We start from the raw sequence: 19,330 nt of genomic DNA, 5'->3' as shown, positions 1-19,330 counted from the left end.
CAGGCTCCGGACGCGCAGGCCCAGCGGCCACGGCTCACGGGCCCAGCTGCTCCGCAGCATGTGGGATCCTTCCGGACCGGGGCACGAACCCGCGTCCCCTGCATCGGCAGGCGGACTCTCAACCACTGCGCCACCAGGGAAGCCCCTTCCTAGTTTCTTAAATTCAATTTAAAGGAATACTACTTTTTATTCCTTTTTTTTTTTAAAGGTAAATTTCATATCAGACTTTGGCATGTGATGTGTTTTCCCTATTATTACCTTGCTAGTTTTTCTCATGCTAATGTTATTTCTAATAACTCGGTAAGATGTGGGGTAAAATAATGTTTTTGGAAGAATGTTTAATAGAAAATTAAAATAGCTCTTCCTCAAAAAAAAATGTAATATTTATATTTGAAGCATTTCATAATTTCTATTTGTATTAATGATCCTGTATGCTAATATATAGGTGTGCACAGATATATCTCAAAGCCTAGCTTGTATGAAAGTCATTTGTACCTATATTATGGCAACTCATTCTGTATGTCTAGGTGTCCTTCTGGGCCTGTAACTGATGTTTATAATGATGTTGGAACACCTTCACAGAGCTTTATGTAACTCTTAATTGGTATGCAAATGTGGTATGTATTTTCCTGTTTTTCCATCAGTCTCACTTGTGTCTTATCAGCTAAAGTCCAGAAAGAGATTGACTGTGTGATTGGCAGACACCAGAGTCCCTGCATGCAGGACAGGAGCCACATGGATGCTGTGGTGCATGAGATCCAGAGATACATTGACCTTATCTCCACCAACCTGCCCCATGCAGTGACCCGTGATGTTAAATTCAGAAACTGTTTCATCCCCAGGGTGCTTTAAACATTTGATACAGGTTTTTGTGTGGACATAAGTTTTCATTTCTTTTGGGTAAATACCGAGGAGTGGGAGTTTAAAGTTAAATGTTTAACTTTATTTAAAGTTTAACTTTATTTAAAAAACCCACCAAACTGTTTTCTAATACGGCTGTGACATTTTTCCCTCCTACTAGCAATATATGAAAGTTCCAATTGCTGGAGGTAGGTACCCTCCAACACTTGCCGTTGTTAGTGTTCTTAAATTTTATTTTATTTTAAATTTATTATTTCTTATTTATGGCCTCTGCCCTATTTTTTGTTTTGTTTCTGGTATTTATCGGCATTCCTCCAGCCAGATCACCTCGTTCTACCCAAAACAATCCAATACGTTTTGAAAACCATTTTGGAGGGGCTGTTCTTGGGTGGTGGTGGGAAAGGGAGTTTTGGCCAGAATGGTATTGACTGGTAGGGGAAAAAAAATCAGAAAAACACCAAACCAAGTACACGCCTCTCCCCACATACACACCTGTATTTATGTACCCGCACACATGGCCGGCCAAGCCGGCCCTTGGGGGCTTTGAACAATCATCTCAACGCCTCTTTCCGTTTCTCTTGTCCTGAGTATGGGTAGGGGCGAATGGGGAGAGATTTCAGATCTGTAAATATTTTTAAAGCGAAGAAAATAAAACATTTAAAGCATCGTTGTTAACTTTGGTGGAACTGATTGTCCGGTGTGCTAACGCTGGAGGTTTTCTCGCTTTTCCGTGTAAGGGCTTGCAGGCGCGTGTCAGATGTCTGACTCGCCCCACGTGGAAGGTGGGGCGGGGATGAGGGGTTAAAGGTTGGGACCTTGGCGCCACCCCGTGAAGCCACACCCCTTTCCGCTGGCTGGTGGTGCCCATAGTCCCCGAGCGGGCTGAGGCTCAGCCCGGCTGGAATCCAACTTTGGATCCCGCGCCTACAGGGTCGGACGGCGGGTGGAGGCAGGCCTCACTGCTGAAGCGGTGGCCTCTCCGAACACGCTTTTTTGCAGCACAGGGAGTGCCTAGGGGTTGGCAGCAGCGAGGCGCCGTGCGACGTGGTCCAACCTGTGACACGAGCCTCCCCTCCGAGGGCGCAGGGCAGGTGGGGCGGCGCTGCCTGGACCAGGTATAGCGCCCGACTTGCTCATCCCCCATCCTGGCGCGACAGCCTGGCAGCGCTCTCAGCTCCGGAGCCGGTGGCACAGTTGCGGGTCCCCCGCGCGGCGCGGGAACTGGGGGCAGAAAGACGGCCCTTGGCCTGAAGCGTCATGAGGCTGGAGACTAGGCAAAGAAAGCTCGAGAGGCAAAGGCTCCTCCCACACTGTTGTGTTGTTTACGGTTTGCATTGTGCTCGCTAAGAGGCCGGGTCGCGGGCAAGCACGTGGCCGCTGGCCCTGAATGGGACCTGGGTGCGCTGTCTGCGTGCCCACCAACTTCCACGCCCCAACACTTGCCGCCGCACCCTCTAAATTTTAGACACTGAAGTGGTTGTATAGTGATATCTCATTTTGTTTTACTTCTATTTTCTCGGTGAATAATGATATTTGGCTTCTTTTCATATGTTGATTGGCCATTCGTATGTGTTCACTGATAGTGTTTGCTCAAAGTCCTATTTTTTATTGAGTTTCCTTTATTTAATTATTGCAATTCTTTATATACTTCGTGTGCAATCCCTTTGTCATGTCTCAGTGTTGCACATGTTTACTCCCGGTTTGTGTCTTTTTCTTTCTTTTTTTGGTTTCTAAGAATGTATTTCAAGGAGCAGAAGTTTAAAAAAAAAAAAGCATAGTTTAAAATTTTTATGAAGTCCAGTTTATCGATTATTTCTCTTATGAGTTGGGCTTTTGTGTCATATTTATTTTCCAGCACATGCTATCAAATATTTATGCTTTTCTTTTTCAAGTTTTATACTTTTAGCGTTTATATTTAGCTCTATGATCCATTTAAAGTTCATTTTTACTTATGGAGTGAAGTAATGGTCATATTTCATTTCTTTTCTTTATGGTTATCTACTTGTCCCAGCACCATTTGCTGAAAATATACCTGCTTTTAAAATCTTAAAGTAACATTTTCCTGTATTATTTGTTTTAAAATATGCAAGGCAATAATTTTAAAAACAGAATTATAGACCTTAAATACGATAAACTTAAGGGGTGCAATTACCCCCAGTTTTGAATTTAAAAGATTTTAAAATTTAAATAATATTTAAACATACAATGGATATAAATATTATAATATATGAAATACATATGAAATTGTGTATATATCTATATTGTAACTACCTGTCTGTCATCTGTCTATCACACTTAACACCTAAATACTTCAGTATGTATCTTCTAAGAACAAATGAACAAGGACTTTATCTACATAACAATAAAAGCATTCACACTAAAGGAATTATCATCTATACAATATGTTTTTCTAATATATATATATATACTATAATTACATTTTCTCAGTTATCCTAAAATATCTCGTGTAGCTTTTTTTGAGGGAGCATCTAGTGTCCAATCAAGGAACAAGCATTTAGTTTGATTATCTGCCCCTTTACTCCCCTGTTATCAAGGACAGTTCCTTTTCCTATGTTTATTTCATTTTAATACACTGACAATTTCGAAGAGTCCAGGACAATTGTCATATTAAATGTTCCTCAGTCTGGCTTTATGTGATTGTTTTCCTGAGATTAGATTCCAGTTGTGTGTATTTGGCAAGAAAATTACTTAGGTGATGTTGTGTATGTCCCACTGCATCACATTTCGGTTGAAGACATATAATGTCAGCTTATCCCATTATGGGTGATGCTAAGGTGATCACTTATTAAGGAGAAATCTGCCATATCTCTCCATTGCTGCGGTTCTGTTTTCATAGATAATTAATTAAAAATCTGTGGCATGGTACTTTAAGACCTTGTGAATATACTGTTTCCCAAATAATTCATTCAACAGTTTTAGCATTAATTGATGATCTTTACTTGAATTGTTGAAAAATGAGAATTTTTCTAATTTATCATCTCTGTTTTTTTAATCTAGAATTCATCCATAACAAAGTGTTCCCCCACATTTTAAAATTAAGAGAAACAAATTTCATCCCAAAGATAAATGCTCACTGGTTGTTAGCGTACTTGTTGATATTATCCAAGAAGTCACTTTTCCTCTTGGGAAAATTTTCTTTCTTACTGCAGTAAAATAAGTATAACATAAAAATGACCATTTTAGCTATTTTGAAGTATACAATTCAGTGAAATTTAGTACATTCACAGTGTTGTGCAACCATAGTTACTATCTAGTTCCAGAACATTTTCATCACTGCAAAAGGAAATCCACCACCCGTTAAGCAGTCATTGCCCATTCCTCACTCCTTATAGCCCCCGACAACCACTAGTCTGTCTCTGTATGGATTTGCCAGATGCCATTTTTGATCAGATCAGACCTCTATTTTAAAAAGCCCTATAAACAGATTCCAAATACATCTGACTTTTCAAGAGCCCTCAGAGGCTTCCATTTTAAACTATGATCCACAAATGAGATGTAAGAAAGCTGAAATGATGAAATAGAGTCAAGCGTGGGATACAGACAGCAGTGTCCAAACGTTGTCATAAGTAAAGGGGATTCAGAGATCTAGCACCCAAGTAACCAAGTACACAGTACTTCAAATGCTATTGGAGGACACTTTAGTAACATCACTGCCACTGGTCTTAAACTCATCCCTGTTTATTACTTTGGTCTGTCTGTCTGGAATTGCCACTGCCCTTCTTTGGACCTGGGACTCCTCATCTCTAGATCAAAAGATGGGACTAAATGACTTGTAACATTTCTACCGCTCCACCACCTCTTTATAATTCATTTATCTTCATCTTTCATTTCAGGGCACGACTATAGTAACATTGCTGAGTTCTTTGCTACATGATGACAAAGAATTCCCCAACCCAGAGGTGTTTGACCCAGTCCACTTCCTGGATGAGAGTGGCAACTTTAAGAAGTGTGACTACTTCATGGCTTTCTCAGCAGGTAATAAAAATTAATGTCCTTAGGTACTTAGGGAACAAGACACCTTTCTGGAATTGGTTGGAACTTAATGATGCCCACTCTGGGGCTGAGAATCTGTGACCCTTTTTCCTTGGAGTTCAGGGACATCTATTTATTGTGAAGCCTGTTATTTTGTGAACAATCAGTTGGGTGTGTATTCAGAGTAACATTTTTGGGGTTTGGTTTTGTTTTTCTAAAATCGTTCTTGAGGCAGGTGTGGTATATATGAGAGTGCATCACAGTGGGCATCAGAAAATCTCAGTTTAAATCCTGGTTTTATTAATTATGAGCTATGTGACACTGGATGTTTCTGTTTACCCAGAATCTTCCTTTTACTCATTTGAAAAATACAAAATTACAGTCTCTACCTTCCAATGTTTATTTTGGTGGGGTAGATGTGGAGTTTCAAGGAAAGAGTCATGTACATTTACTTATATAATTACTTTATCTTTGGTCATTCAAGATGTTTGAATTAAGTTAGTGTTAACCACGAATTCCAAGAACGTAGATCTGGTTGAAATCAAGCGATGTTTATTTGGGGTTTGTTAGGACCGTAGCCCAGGAGACACAGATCTAAGAATCACTTAAATTGTGTTCTTCCAGACTACAAAATGGGGAAATTTATAAAGGCAGAAAACCACAAGGGCACATAAATTTTTTGTCAAGAATTAGAATTGTAGATGACAATATGTAAGGATGCTTGTAAGCAAGAATTGGTTAGGGTTCGAAATGGTTACATAGTTGCGAAGGGGGAGGGGAACTTTGAAAATACAAAATTGTAGCAAGCACCTGTTAGCATATATTGTTTTGAAAATGGCTGGTGGAGTCCTTGAGTTTGACACAATTGGGAATTCAAGTTCTCAGTGATGCAGGAACATGTCTAAACACATCCACAATGAGTATGTGGCTTCATTTTAGGTGTCTGAACCATAGTTATTCCATTCTGATTTTTAAAGGATCTTAAATATGTCATCATTAACTATATTATGTATAGGCAAATGTAATATTAATACAGTACCTTAAAATATTTAAAAACCTTTCATTTTCAGGGACAAAGTGTCCTAGTATTAGATAAAACATTACAAGATAAACATTAAAAAACAAAATAAAAAATCTTAAAATTTGTATGGAAACACATAAGACCCTGAATAGCCAAAGCAGTCTTGGGGGGAAAAACGGAGCTGGAAGAATCAGACTCCCTGACTTCAGACTATGCTACAAAGCTACAGTAATCAAGACAATATGGTACTGGCACAAAAACAAATATAGATCAATGGAACAGGATAGAAAGCCCAGAGATAAACCCACGCACCTATGGTCAACTAATCTATGACAAAGGAGGCAAGGATATACAATGGAGAAAAGACAGTCTCTTCAATAAGTGGTGCTGGGAAAACTGGACAGCTATATGTAAACGAATGAAATTAGAACACTTCCTAACACCATACACAAAAATAAACTCAAAATGGATTAGAGACCTAAATGTAAGACCGGACACTGTAAAACTCTTAGAGGAAAACATAGGGCTTCCCTGGTGGCGCAGTGGTTGAGAGTCCACCTGCCGATGCAGGGGACACCGGTTCGTGCCCTGGTCCAGGAAGATCCCACATGCCATGGAGCGGCTGGGCCCGTGAGCCATGGCCGCTGAGCCTGTGCGTCCGCAGCCTGTGCTTCGCAACGGGAGAGGCCACACAGTGAGAGGCCCGCGTACTGCAAAAAAAAAAAAAAGAAAAGAAAACATAGGAAGAACACTATTTGACATAAATTACAGCAAGATCTTTTTTGATCCACCTCCTAGAGTAATGGAAATAAAAACAAAAATAAACAAATGGAACTTAATGAAACTTAAAAGCTTTTGAAAAGCAAACTACAAACAAGACGAAAAGGCAACCTTCAGAATGGGAGAAAATATTTGCAAACGAATCAACGGACAAAGGATTAATCTCCAAAATACATAAACAGCTCATGCAGCTCAATATTTTAAAAAAAAATCCAATCAAAAAATGGGCAGAAGACCTAAATAGACATTTCTCCAAAGAAGACATACAGATGGCCAAGAAGCACATGAAAAGCTGCTCAACATCACTAATTATTAGAGAAATGCAAATCAAAACTACCATGAAGTATCACCTCACACCAGTTAGAATGGGCATCATCAGAAAATATACAAAGAACAAATGCTGGAGAGGGTGTGGAGAAAAGGGAACCCTCTTGCAGTGTTGGTGGGAATGTAAATGGATACAGCCACTATGGAGAACAGTATGGAGGTTCCTTAAAAAACTAAAAATAGAATTACCATATGACCCAGCAATCCCACTACTTGGCATATACCCAGAGAAAACCATAATTCAAAAAGACACATGCACCCCAGTGTTCATTGCAGCACTCTTTACAATAGCCAGGACATGAAAGCAACCTAAGTGTCCATCAACAGATGAATGGATAAAGAAGATGTGGCACATATATACAATGGAATATTACTCAGCCATAAAAAGGAACGAAACTGGGTCATTTGTAGAGACATGGATGAATCTAGAGACTGTCATGCAGAGTGAAGTAAGTCAGAGAAAAACAAATATCGTATATTAACGCATATATGTGGAACCTAGAAAAATGATACAGATGAACTGGTTTGCAGGGCAGAAATTGAGACACAGATGTAGAGAACAAACGTATGGACACTAAGGGGGGAAGTGGGGGAGGGGTGGGGTGGTGGTGTGATGAATTGGAAGATTGGGATTGACATATATACACTAATATGTATAAAATGGATAACTAATAAGAACCTGCTGTATAAAATAAAATTCAAAGAAAAAAAGTAATAAGTACATTTTGATTTTTTGTTGATCATTTGGTTTGTTGACCATTTGGATTTCCTGTGTCATGAAGATGTTCAGGGTTTTTTTATTCCTATATTTATGTTTTCTTTTTTTTGATGGATTCATAGGAATTTTTTCTACATTCAGGATATAAATTTTTTGTTCATTTATCAGTATTGTAGTGGTCTCTCCCATCCTGTGTCATTTTATTTTGTGTTTTGTTTTTTTAAAAAAAAACAAAACACAAAATAAAAAAAGGCATAGAAGACACTGATTGGCCTCAGAGTCATAAATCCCCAACTGGTCATTGTTTGAATCCAGACTTATAAGCCTTTTTTCGGCCTCAAATTATTTATTTCAATGGTTCTCAATCCTGGCTGCGCAGTGGGACTCCCCTCTCCCCTTTTTAAAAAAATTATCAATACCTCGACCCAATCCCAGTACAGTTAAACCAGAATCTCCAGAATGTCCTTGGACACAGAGAAAACAAGACTAAAAGTTTATTTTTATCAGTGGGGCAAGGTCTACTCAGAATGGGAGTGCAAAGTAGCTGTACTTGATTGGTCTGTTTCTGTCAGAGAGGCACAAGTTGAATTAGCAGGGACTGTCATAAAAGCTTTAGATTTCAGGCTCCCAGCTGTCTGAGTAAGAAGAGAAGGTTTCTGTGGATCAGGCTGTGCTCTGTCTCTCCTGTCTGCTTCTCCTGTCACTCTGGAAACAGAGCTCTGGGAAAGGGCAGCTCCCTCCTGGCCCCGACTCCTCTCCCAATTCCTGGAAATATCCTTAGATATTAGATATTAAGGACATCGGCAAATCCTTAATCAATGTAAGTAGGTTTTATGCTTCTTCACTGTCTTGCAAACGGTAAGTAAATTAATCCCAATGATGAAACTCATACATACTGTTATGGGCACACTGTCAAAACAGGTCAGCGTGAAGTAAATTCCTTCCTGTAAATTTTGACCTTTTTCTTGCCTTTTCAGGCCTGTCATTGTCATAAATAGATGAGCAAAGTAATGTGTTTTGTGAGTGGAGAAACATGTAGGTGTTTGTATGGTAGAATCAAAATAATAAAGTGTCAAAAGCTTGTACTGTTTCTTCCCTTCTTTGTTTCACAGCCATTTGCTATGATTTGGCACTGAAGGTAAGTGGTAAGTGAAGTGTTTTGTGATTCGAAATTTTCTTCCAGAAGTCATATACTATATAAGCTGTGTGTTTTGTTCAGATGGCCATGAAAACAGAACTTTTCTGAAGAAGGGCATTGTGCCTGATGTTAAGGAAGTAGCTTGGGATCAGGGCCAGCATGAGTGAATGAAAGAAAGTAGTCATCAGTCAGGGTCCAACTGATGGTAATGGTGTTCATTTGGATTCTGCAGGGAGCTGCTGTCTGTAGCCTATGAATGCTGCAGGATGGAAGATACTCTTCTTCCATGAGATGCTAAATGTCCTGGCACTGCCTGTACGATGCCTGCTTTCTTTCTGTGTTAGTAATACCAGCAGATCTCAAACTAGGCTGGACATTAAAATTATTTGAATTTATTTTTTATAATATAGATTCTAGTATTCATCATAGGGCTACAGAATCAGAATTCTAATGACTGCTGTACAGGTGATTCTGAAGCAGTCAGCTGGCTGTTGGTCCAGAGGTGGGCATTGAGGATCGGTACATTTCTCAAGGATCAGAGGGTGAATACGAAGAGCTTCAAATTTGAATCCTCTATATAGTAGCCCTGGGATGCTGGAAATGGAACAGAATTCCTTAACCTCAGTTTCCTTATTTATAAGTGGGGCAAATAAACCTGCTGAAGGTGCTGATATGAGGATTAATTGTAATCTGTGTACCAACTACTCGGGCCATTGCCTGACACATCATTGGTAGCTATAACAATCACCATAATATTTATGTAATAAATTCAGAAATATTTTAGGCTACATGTGGCAGAATAAAAACATAATAGTAGGATGATAATATATTCTGCATTAGGCACAATATATTGACTTTTGCTATTACATGTATGTCCATTCCCAGCTCTCAAAAGTCTATGGCCCTGGGGCTTCCCTGGTGGCGCAGTGGTTGAGAGTCTGCCTGCCGATGCAGAGGACACGGGTTCATGTCCCGGTCCGGGAAGATCCCACATGCCGCGGAGCGGCTGGGCCCGTGAGCCATGGCTGCTGAGCCTGCGCGTCCGAAGCCTGTGCTCCGCAACGGGAGAGGCCACAACAGTGAGAGGCCCGCGTACTGCAAAAAAAAAAAAAGTCTATGGCCCTATGTTCACTGTGTATTTTGGAATGAAGCCAACGGTGGTCTTGCATGGATATGAAGCAGTGAAGGAAGCTCTGATGGATCTGGGAGAGGAGTTTTCTAGAAGAGGCAGTGTCCCAATGCTTGAAAGAGCTACTAAGGGACATGGTAGGTGTGCATGTGCACATGTTCAGCATTGATAATGGGTGGGGGTGGAGAGGATAAAAACAGGAATTTGAAGAGCCCCCAGCAGAGCTTGGTTCACCTGAAAGGCTGCCAAGTGTCAGCTCACTCCTCCTTCCCTAGCACCTCCCCCCTAGTTTCTGTTTCCCCTCCCGGTAGGAATCATGTTCAACAATGGGAAAATATGGGAGGAGACCCGGCGCTTCTCCCTCATGACCCTGTGGAATTTCGGGATGGGGAAGAGGAGCATTGAGGACCGAGTTCAAGAGGAAGCCCACTGCCTTGTAGAGGGGTTGAGAGAAACCAACAGTGGGTGATGCTATGCTTTGTCACTCTGACCTTAACAGTTGGCTGTCTTCTCCAGTGATGCCATTGGAAACATTACAGGGGTGGCCACATCTTTCATAGGGGTCATGGTTGTCACCCCTCAGATGGAGGAAGGAGGATGTGGAACACAGACAGCCAAGGGAACTTTTGTGTATCTATGCTTGTTGTGTGTGCACACCAATGATGGGGCACACAGTGTGGGTATAAATGTGTTTTAATCATACTCTATCCTGAATTTTGTGTTCAATTCAGAAATCACAAAGCATAGTTTAAAGTCATTTTCTGAAAGAGTTCGAGAACAATGTTTTTCCTGTAGCATTAATGTGGGTTATCTCTTCCAGAGCATTTCACCAGGGAATACTTGTTAATTGAACAGGGTGGGAATGACCCTTGTGCAGCATGAAACAAGTGACACGTGTGTTCACTTAATTGGGCTATATTTATATTTTCAACCTCACAGAGATGTCTGAGAGTTACTTCCAGGGCCCAGGCCTACAATTCTGGCAAATAGTAATGACATCTAAGGGTTTTAATCATTTAGGTGTATCTTATTGCATTTCTTCTCAATTATGATTTCTCTGTAAATGCAGCACTATTTTAAAAATACCTTTACTGTATATTTACCTTTACCACTGAGCTTTTTCCATTGTAATTTTCCTGTTTCTAGCTGTGGCCTTTCCTTTTCCCTTAGAGAAGTCTCTTTAACATTTCTTGTAAACTGGTTTGGTGGTGCTGAAGTCTTTTAGCTTTTGCTTGTCTGTAAAATTTTTGATGTCTTTATCAAATCTGAATGAGAGCCTTGCTGGGTAGAGTATTCTTGGTTGTCAGTTTTTTCTCTTTTCTTTCTTTCTTTTTTTTTTTTTTTTTTTTTTTCTTGCGGTACGCGGGCCTCTCTCACTGCTGTGGCGTCTCCCGTTGCGGAGCACAGGCTCTGGACGCGCAGGCTCATCGGCCATGGCTCACGGGCCCAGCCACTCTGCGGCATGTGGGATCTTCCCGGACCGGGGCATGAACCCGTGTCCCCTGCATTGGCAGGTGGACTCTCAACCACTGCGCCACCAGGGAAGCCCGTCAGCTTTTTCTCTTCATCACTTCTTTTTCTTTTTAACTTTAAATTTATCATGCCGCTTTCTTCTTGCCTGCAGTTTCTATTGAAAAGTCAACTAATAGTGTTATGGGAGTTCCCTTGTGTGTAACTTGTTACTTTTCCCTTGCTGCTTTTAATCTTCTCTCTTTATGTTTAATTTTTGACATTTTAATTACAATGTATCTTGGTTTGTTCCTCTTTGGGTTGACCTGTTCAGGACTCTGTGCTTCCTGGACTTGGATGTCTGTTACTGATCCCAGGTTAGGGAAGTTTTCAGCTATCATGTCTTCAAATATGTTCTCTGCCCCTTTATCTCTCTCTTCTTCTTCTGGAACTGCTATAATGTGAGTGTTAGTATGATTGTTGGTGTCAGAGATCTCTTAAACTGTCTTCATTTCTTTTCATTCTTTTTTCTGTTCATTGTCAGTGATTTCTACTCCTTTGTCTTCCACCTCACTGATCCATTCCTCTCTTTCATTTAGTCTATTCTTGATTCTTTCTAGTGTATTTTTCATGTCATTTATTATATTCTTCATCTCTGTTTGGTGGTTCTTTATATTTTCCAACTCTTTGTTAAAAACTACTAACTTCTTGCTCTGTGTATCCATTCTTCTTCCAAGTTCTTTGATCATCTTAACAATCATTAGGCTGTGGGTTCTGGGGTGTCCAGAAGCTTGTGTTGGCCTGCTGTTTGTCAGGGCTGGGGCCCAGCGAGTCCCAGGGCAGGTGCTGGCCTTTTGATGGGTGGGTTGGGTGTGCAGTCTGCAGGACTATCATTGTTCTGGGGCTGGGCATCTGCCCTCTGGTGGGTGAGGCTGGTGCTGAACCTAGCGTAGGCTAAGTGGTGGGCAGGTCTGAGGTCCAGTAGGTCTCGGTTGGTGCTGGCCTGCTAATGGTTGGGCTGGATTTGCAGATTGTGGGCCTGTGGTGGTCCTGTGACTGGTGTCCACTCATGGTACGTGAGGCTGGTCCCAAGGCTAGGGCAGGCTTACTGGTTGACAAGGCAGGGGCCCAGCTGGTCCCAGGGCTAGCCTACTGCTATGTGGACTGGGTCTGCATGCTGTGGGGCTGTCATTCTCCTGGGGTTCTTACCTACCTGCTGGTGGGTGAGGCTTGTCCTGAGGCGAGAACAGGCTTGCTGGTGGGCAGAGCTGGGGATTCTGGGACTGGTGCCTGACCAGTGGGTGTTTTGAGCTGAGTCCTTGGTTCTCTGGCTCAGGGCCCCGGAGGTTCTGGGTCTGTGCCTGTGCAGTGCTGTTTGGAGCTGGGTTCCGGTCCTCTGGTGGGCAGGGCTGTGTGAGGTCAGAGGATCTTAAGGCAACCTCTCTGCTGGTGGGTAAGGCTGTGTCCCCACCCGCTTAGTTGCTTGGCCTGAGGCAAGTACTGGTGCCTACAGACTGTTGGGCAGAGGGAGGATTCCAAAATGGCACTTGACAGCACCAGTGTCCATGTGGCAGAATGAGCTCTCCAAAATGGCTGCTGCCAATGTTTATGCCCCCAGGGTGAGCTCCAGTTGCCTCCTGCCTCTCTGGGAGACTCTCCAATATCAGTGGGTATTTCTGACCCAGGCTCCTTTCAAGTTACTGTTTCTACCCTGGGTCCCAGAGCATGTGAAATTCTGTGTGTGCCTTTTATGAGTGGAGTCTCTATTTCCCTCAGCCCCCTGGGACTACTGAAAGTAAGCCCGCTGGCCTTCAAAGCCAAATGTTCTGGAGGCACATCTTCCTGTTGCAGGACCATCAGGCCTGGGAGCCCAGTGTGGGGCTCAGACACCTCACTCCTTGGGGAGAACCTCTGCAATTGTAATTATTCTCCCGTTGGGGGGGGTCACCTACGTGGGGATATGGTACTTCACTATACCGTGACACCACCCCTCCTACGCATCTCTTTGTGGTTCCTTTATATATTTAGTTCTTGACTATCCTTTGTGGTAGGTTCTGGTCTTTTTCATCAATGGTTGTTCCGTGAATAGATGTAATTTTGGTATGCCCATGAGGGGAGGTGAGCTCAGGGTCTTCCTTCTCTGCCATCTTTGCCAGTCTCCTCCCACATTTCTTTATCCGTAATCGTTGATGGACATTTAGGTTGTTTCCGTCTCTTGGCTGTTGTCAACAAGGGAATGCAGATATCTCTTTGAGATCAGATTCAGCCGTTTTGGATAAAAACTCAGAAGGAGGGCTTCCCTGGTGGCGCAGTGGTTGAGAGTTCGCCTGCCGATGCAGGGGACGCGGGTTCGTGTCCCGGTCCGGGAAGATCCCGCATGCCGCGGCGCGGCTGGGCCCGTGAGCCGTGGCCGCTGGGCCTGCGCGTCTGGAGCCTGTGCTCCGCAGCGGGAGAGGCCACAACGGCTAGAGGCCTGCGTGCCGCAAAAAAAAAACTCAGAAGGATATTGCTGGGTAATATAGTAATTCTCTTTTTATTGTTTGAGGAACCTCCATACTGCTTTTCATAGTAAATCATTTAACATTCTATCAACTATATACAAGGGTTCAGTTTCTCAACTCCCTCATCAACACTTGTTATTTTCTTCCTTTCTTTCTTCCACTCTCCCTCCCTCCCTCCTTCCTCCCTTTCTTTCTTTCTTTCTTTTTTTTTTTTTGATAATGGCTATCCCAACAGATGTGAGGTGACAACTCTTTGCTTTTTTTTTTTTTTTTTTAACTCTTTGCTTTTGATTTGAATTTTCTAATGTGTAGTTTAAACCCAGAGAGTTTTTTTTTTCTTCTTTTTTTTGTAATGCAAGTACCTGATGTAGGCTATGATTGCTTAAGGCATCCATTTCAAAGCAGCATCCCCTTCAAAGAAGGCTTCACATAAACATATGCCAGCCACAGGGCTAGATGAAGAGCTCCCCCTACTGAGCCTCGTTCGTTCTTGGTTGATTTCAGTTACTGACCATTTGGGCTACTTGTTTTTGTCTCTTCTGGTGCTTTGCATTCCCACTCTTTATGTTCTAAATTCACCAATAGTGAGCCATTGAAACCCTATGCCCCCGCACTTTACCCCAGTGAGAACAGAACCCCAGGCCCTGTGTAAGTCTGTCTCTCACCCCACTCACAACCTCACACTGTGTTCCCAGGTGTGCTGGCAATTCCCAGGTCTTGTAGGTAATAAAGTTCTATTTTTCAAAGTTTCCTGATGGTTTTTGCTGAAGGACTTCTTGCAATCATAATAAGAATCACAAGGTCTGGTCCAGCCACACTGTGGGTTATTGATAGGCTGAGACCAGTACAAAACATGATGATTAGTGACGTTGACCATCTTTTCTTGGTCATTGTTGATCATTTTTATTTCTTCTTCTTTTTTAAGTGAACACAAGCTAAAGATATTTAATTCATTAATGAGGAAATCCGTTACAACCTGTTGTAATAAGGTGTTACTATCTGTTCAAGGGAGAAGGGTAAAAAAGTACAGACTTACTTAGAGTAGAGGAATGTTGACATGAATGTGCAAATGAAGACAGAACTAGGTGGGAAAGTCAATTGAACCTCTGCTGGACAGAACAGAGCTTGTATGTCTATAGGCAAGAATTATTTTGTACTGCTATTAGGTATTGATAATTTACAAATGATTACAGACATCTCCAATAAAATCACAGTCAGATAAAGCACAGGGGTGAGGTATAGTATAGTTTTCTGCTGGAGCACGCATTTTCCCTGGACTGTGGCTGTAACTACACCTACATATATCCAGGTTAAAAAAAAAAATCGACTTTCTTGAAAGGATGTGATTTACACTCAATATTTTCCCCTCAGCTTTACTGAGATACAGTTGATATACAACATTGTGTTAGTATAAGATATACAGCTTATTGATTTGACATGCTCAGATATTGCAATATGATTACCACCATAGCATTGTCTAACAGCTCCATCAGACTACATAATTACCATTTCTTTGGGAAACACTTAAGATCTACTCCCTTAGCAACTTGCAGGTATATGATACAATAATGTTAACTGAAATCACAGTTCTGCACATTAGCTCCCCAGAATTTATTCATAATCTAACTGGAAGTTTGTACTCTTTGACCAATATCTCCCCATTTCCCACACTCGCCAGCCCCTGGAAACCACCCTTCTACTCTTCGTTTCTTTGAGTTTGACTTTTTTTAGATTCCACATATAAGTGAAATCTTATGGTATTTGTCTTTTTCTCTGTGACTCATTTCACTCAGCGTAATGCCCTCAAGAGCCATCCATGTCGTTGCAAATGCAAGGATTTCCTCCTTTCTCATGGCTGAGTGATATTCCATTGTGTGTGTATATATATTTTTGGGTTTGAAATGTGTGCGTCCACTTATATGCGGATTAAAAAAATAAATATGTAGTACAGTACGACACGTTCTGTGGTTGGTTGAATCATCAGATGTGAAATTGTGGATATGGAAGACTGTAAAGTTATGCATGGAGTTTTGCCTGTGCACGGGGTCCCCTTATTGTTCATGAATCAAATGGATATAAGTGAAAAACATTCATCTGTTTGTCAGTGGAAATAATAATAGGAATAGAAAATAATTTTATTTGAGCCAAACTGAGGATTACAGCCTGGGAGACACAGATTCAAGAAGCAGTTGAATTGAGTTCTGCCAGACTACAAAATGGGGGAGATTTATAAAGGCAAGACCCACAAAATACGTAGGTTGTTTGTCAAGAACTATAGTTGAAGGTGGCAAGAAGTAGGGGTTCTTGTTAAGGAGGTATTGGTTTGGGTCTGAAATGGTTGCACAGTTACAAGGGAGACCTTGAGACCATAAGGTTGCAGGTGGCAGCTGTCAGCAGATATTTTGTAGAGAATGGTTGGTGGTGTCCACCTTGAGTCTGATACACTTCAGAAAATTCATGTTCTCAATAATGCAGGAATGTGTCTGAAACCACGTCCACCATGGCCACCCAGCCAGCCCCATTTTGAATGCCTGAACCACAGTTACTCCATTTTAATTTATAAATGCATTCTCTTCTTTAATGGTTAAAGCAGATGTACAATGCATGTTTAAGGCCACAAAACAGGCTTTTCTAGACAGCATAAAATTTAAGCCATATCATGTATAAGCCAGAATGACTTCTCCATACCTCAGTATGTGAAAATTTCTTCCATCATGTTATGGACAGATAGGTTGTTTCCACATGTTGGATATTGTGAATAATGCTGCAGTAAACATGAGAGCACAGGAATCTCTTTGATATCCAGTTTTCATTTCCTTCAGATATATACCCAGAAGTAGGAATCCTGGATAATACGGTAGTTCTATTTTTAATAATGTGGAGGCACCTCCATACTGTGTTACAAATTTGCTGTACCAGTTTACATTCACACCAACAGTGCACAAGTGTTCTTTTTTCTCCACATCCTATCCAACGTTTGTTATCTTTTTACTTTTTGATGACAGTCATTCTAACAGGTATGAGGTGATGTCTCATTGTGGTTTTGATTTGCATTTCCCTGATGATTAGTGATTTTGAGCACTTTTTTTAATGTACATGTTGGCCATCTGTATGTCTTTGGAAAAATGTCTGTTCAGTTCCTCTGCCTGTTTTTAACCAGATTATTTTTTCCTATTAAGTTGTAATGGTTTCTTTAAATAAACATTTTTGATATTAACCTCTTACCAGATATATGATTTGCAAACATTTTCTCTCCGTTTGTAGGTTGCCATTTCATTTTGTTGATCGTTTTGTCTTGCTCTGCAGAAAAGCTTTTTAGTTTGATATAGTCCCCTTGTTTATTTTTGCTTTTATTGCTTGTGCTTTTGTTGTTATATTAAAAAAAAAATCATTGCCAAGACCAATGTCAAGAAGTCTTTTCCCTGAGTTTTCTTCTTGGAGTTTTATTGTTTCAGGTCATACATTTAAGTCTCTAATCCATTTAGAGTTAACGTTTCTGAGTGCTGTAAGATAGGGATCCTGTTTCATTCTTTTACTTTTGGACATCCAGTTTTCCCAGCACCACTTATTGAAGAGACTGTCCTTTCCCCAATGAGTATTCTTGACTCCCTTGTCAAATATTAGTTGATAGTATATGTGTGGGTTTATTTCTGGGCTTTCAATTCTGTTCATTGGTCTATATGTCTGTTTTTATGCCAGTATACTACTGTGTTGACTTTTTTTTTAGCTTTGTGATATAATTTGAAGACAGAAAATTTAATGCATTCAGCTTCTTTCTTCATTCTCAGGACTTCTTTGGGTATTTGGGGTCGTCCATATAAATATTAGGATTGTTTTTTATATTTCTTTAAAAAATGCCGTTAGAATTTTGGTGGAAATTATATTGAATCTATAGATGTCTTTGGGTGATAAGGACATATTAACAATACTAAGATTGATCTGTGAACAGTATGTATCTTTCCATTTATTTGTGCCTTCTTTATTTCATCAATGTCTTGTGAAAGAACATTGTACAGAGCTTTCTCTCTTTTTTTTTTGCATTCTTTTTTAATATTTTTTTCCATTATGGTTTACCACAGGATATTCAATATAGTTCCCTGTGCTATACGTTAGGACCTTGTTGTTTATCCATTCTAAATGTAATAGTTCGCATCTACCAACCCCAAACTCCCAGTCCATCCCTTTCCCTCACTCCCTCCCCCTTGGCAACCACAAGTCTATTCTCTATGTCTTTGAGTCTGTTTCTGCTTTGTAGATAGGTTCATTTGTACCATATTTCAGATTCCCCATATGTGATATCATATGATATTTGTCTTTCTCTTTCTGACTTACTTCACTTAGTATGAAAATCTCTAGTTGCATCCATGTTGCTGCAAATGGCATTATTTCGTTCTTTTTTTTTTTTTACGGCTGAGTAGTATTCCATTGTGTATATCTACCACATCGTCTTGAGCTTTTCCTTCCTTGGTTAAATTTATTCCTAAGTATTCTATTGTTTTTGTTGCTGTTTAAAATGGGATTAATTTCCTTAATTTTTTCCATAGAGCTTGTTGCTAATCTGTAGAAACACAGATGATTCTTGTATATTGATTTTGTATCCTGCACCTTCACTGAGTTCATTGATTAGTTCTATCAATTTTTAGTTGAGTCCTTAGGGTTTTGTGCATCTGCAAAAAGACTTTTTGACTTTTTTCTTTTCCTTTGGATACCTTTTATTTATTTTTCTTGTGTGATTGCTCTGGCTAGGACTTCCAGTACTATGTTTAATAGGAGTGATAAGAGTGGGCACAATCATATTGTTTCTTTTTTTTTTAATTTTTAAAAATTTTTATTTATTTATTTTTGGCTGCGTTGGGTCTTTGTTGATGCACATGGGCTTTCTCTAGCTGTGGCGAGCGGGAGCTACTCTTCGTTGCGGTGCATGAGCCTCTCATTGCAGTGCATTGTCTTGTTGCAGAGCACGGGCTCCAGGCGCGCGGGCTTCAGTAGTTGTGGCTCACGGGCTCTAGAGCGCAGGCTCAGTAGTTGTGGCGCACGGGCTTAGTTGTGCTGCGGCATGTGGGATCTTCCCAGACCAGGGATTCCTGTGTCCCCTGCATTGGCAGGCAGATTCTTATCCACTGCGCCACCAGGGAAGCCCAATCATATTGTTTCTGATCTTAGGGTAAAAGCTTCCAACTGTTCAACTGTGAGTATGATGTTAGCTGTGGGCTTGTCGTATATGGCTTTTACTGTGTTGAGTAAAGTACTATAGAAGTGCTTTTATCATGAAAGAATTTCGAATTTTGTTAGATGTTTTTTTCTGCATCTATTGAGATGATCATATGATTTTTACTCTTCGTTCTTTTAATGTAGTGGATCACATTTATTGATTTATGTAAGTTCAAAAGATTTTGAGAAGGATTGGCAATGC

At 40.8% G+C, this 19,330-nt stretch overlaps 1 pseudogene; it reads left to right on the top strand.

The window, feature by feature from the left end:
* The window catches only part of LOC136136000 (cytochrome P450 2C18-like), a 45,804-nt pseudogene extending 35,368 nt beyond the window's left edge, over positions 1-10,436 (top strand).
* The last annotated feature ends 8,894 nt before the right edge of the window (positions 10,437-19,330 follow it).

The sequence above is a fragment of the Phocoena phocoena genome, chromosome 16, assembly GCF_963924675.1.
Source record: "Phocoena phocoena chromosome 16, mPhoPho1.1, whole genome shotgun sequence".
NCBI classification, from domain to species: domain Eukaryota; kingdom Metazoa; phylum Chordata; class Mammalia; order Artiodactyla; family Phocoenidae; genus Phocoena; species Phocoena phocoena.
This window is presented reverse-complemented; position numbering and strand designations above follow the sequence as displayed.